The sequence below is a fragment of the Pinus tabuliformis genome, chromosome 8 (assembly GCF_031772625.1).
Source record: "Pinus tabuliformis cultivar Carrire ecotype Pingquan chromosome 8, CPIR1, whole genome shotgun sequence".
NCBI classification, from domain to species: Eukaryota; Viridiplantae; Streptophyta; class Pinopsida; order Pinales; family Pinaceae; genus Pinus; species Pinus tabuliformis.
The window spans coordinates 1,005,099,251-1,005,101,705 of record NC_142294.1 but is presented as its reverse complement, the minus strand read 5'-3'; positions in this window follow the sequence as shown (position 1 = coordinate 1,005,101,705).

Sequence of the window (2,455 nt, the reverse complement as noted above, 5' to 3'; positions counted from 1 at the left end):
AAGCCCAAGTGGCTTCAAGATACCTTACGCAAGGCCACATGAGTTGTTGGGCCAAAGGGACAGGTTAGAGAGAGTAAACCACCTGAGCAGTTCTGTAGTTGCATGGCATTAGTAACAAGCATTGTTGACTCCGAGCCTTCTAGTTATGAGGCAGCCAACCAGCAGGTCTGGAGAGAGGCCATGATGGAGGAGTATTCTTCTATTATGAAGAATGATGTTTGGGAGGTAGTGCCGAGGCCTGAAGGTAAATCAATTGTTACTTCCAGATGGTTCTACAAGATAAAGCATGTTGCAGATGGCAGCATCGAGAAGTTCAAGGCTCAATTTGTGGCTAGAGGGTTTTCATAGGTAGAGGGAGTTGACTATGAGGAGACCTTCGCTCCCGTAGCTCAGTATACACCTATTTTCTCCATTATATTGATTGTAGCAGAGATGGATTGGAAGATCCACTAGATGGTTGTGAATACTGCATTTCCCAATGGCTTCATTCAGGAGGAGGTTTATATTGAGCAGCCGCAGGGCTTTGAGGTGCATGGGAAGGAGTCCCATGTATGCAGATTGAAAAAGGCACTCTATGGTCCGAAGCAAGCTCCTAGAGCTTGGTACTTGAGGATTGATACATACTTGTAGCAGTTGGGTTTCACAAAGAGTGAGGTTGATCCGAACCTATACTTCATTGTGGTGGGTGAGGAGCCTGTTATTCTGGTGTTGTATGTTGATGACTTGATCATCACTGGTGCAGAGAGAATCATTGAGGGCTGCAAGAGAGATCTTGCTTTAGAGTTTGAGATGAAGGATATCGGCTTGATGCTTTATTTTCTAAGATTGGAGGTGTGGCAGGAGGAGGGGCATTTCTTCTTGGGACAAGGGAAGTACATTGTGTATATTCTTAGCAGATTTCACATGGAGGACTGCAAATCCATGTCTACACCTATGATCACTAACTGGAAGAAGCTTCATGCTTCTGATTCCGAGTTGGTGGATCCTACTCTATACAGACAGTTGATTGGTTGTTTGATGTGTTTGGTCAACACTCGACTAGATATATGTTTTTCAGTTAACACTATGAGTCAGTTCATGTGTGAGCCCTAGAGAGTGCACTGGGTAGCTGCAAAAAACATTCTTCGTTACTTGTAGGGGACAATGGATTTTGGTCTAGATTATAGACAGGGTTATGGAGTGAGATTGGCAGGGTACACGGATTCATATTGGGCAGGTTGTGCTTCAGATAGGAAGAGTACTTCTGGGTGTTGTTTTGGGTTGGGTTCGGCAGTTGTGTCATGGATCAACAAGAAAAAATAGTCAGTTGCATTGAGTTCAGCTGAGGCAGAGTATATGGCTAGTTGTGAGGCCATATGGCTTCACAAGATGTTGTTTGGTCTATTTGGTCAGGCATTGAGACCTTCAGTAATTTACTGTGATAATCAGAGTTGCATAAAACTCACAAAGAATCCAATTTTTCATGACAGGTCAAAGCATATTGAGATCAAGTATCACTTCATTAGAGACTATGTCTAAAAGGGAGCTGTCAAGCTTGAGTACATTTCCACAAATGAGCAGGTAGCGGACATTTTCACCAAAGCCTTACCACGCGGAAAGCATGTATACTTCAGAGACAAGATGGGAGTGGTGAGGAACACTTTCCTCGGTAAGAGGGAGTGTTAAAATTTGGGTACCAAAGGACATGTGGTTCCCTAAGGCTTTGATCTTTGGCCTAGGGAAAAGTGTCCAAATTTATTTTTTACTTTTTTCCTAAAGTGAATTTATAAGTGGTAAACTCAATTTAATTTAAAAGTTACTTTATAAGTGGTAAAGTTACATTCTAATTTAAAAGTGACTTTATAAGTGGTAAAGTTACATTCTAATTTAAATGTGACTTTATTAAAGTGAATGAAGAATTAGAAAGTGAAAAAGTGAATATAGAAATAAAAGGCTAAGTGGGTCTTTATTTAAGTGGGTGAGTTAAAAAATAGAAAGTGAGAATTAAATGCACATTTATTCTCATCCCTAGATCTAGATGAATCTCAGCCATTAGATCTTAGGATAACCCAAAAGGTCATTTAGAGAATAAAAGGAGAAGAGAAGAGGAAAAGATCATTCATTCTTTCATGAGCATTTGAGAGAAAGAGAAGAGAGAGCAAGGAGAAAATTTCTGAGCAGTGAGGAAGTGAAGGAGAGCAACAAGAAGACATTTCAGTGAATTTAGGCAGCAACATTTATTAGCATGCATCCCAAGGAAAAAATGTACAACAGGAGAAAGGCACAGAAATCGAGGAAGAGGGACAAAAAGTTTTGGGCACATTTTTCGAGGTTAGCTGTACAAAATTTAATGTTGTTTTATTGCTGTAAAAATTTCTATTTTGGCTGTTTGTTGATTGGCACGATTTTCGAGGCAGAGTTCAAGCACAGAAATCGAGATAAGTTGTAATGTGTGGTTGCTGGAATTTTACTGTGT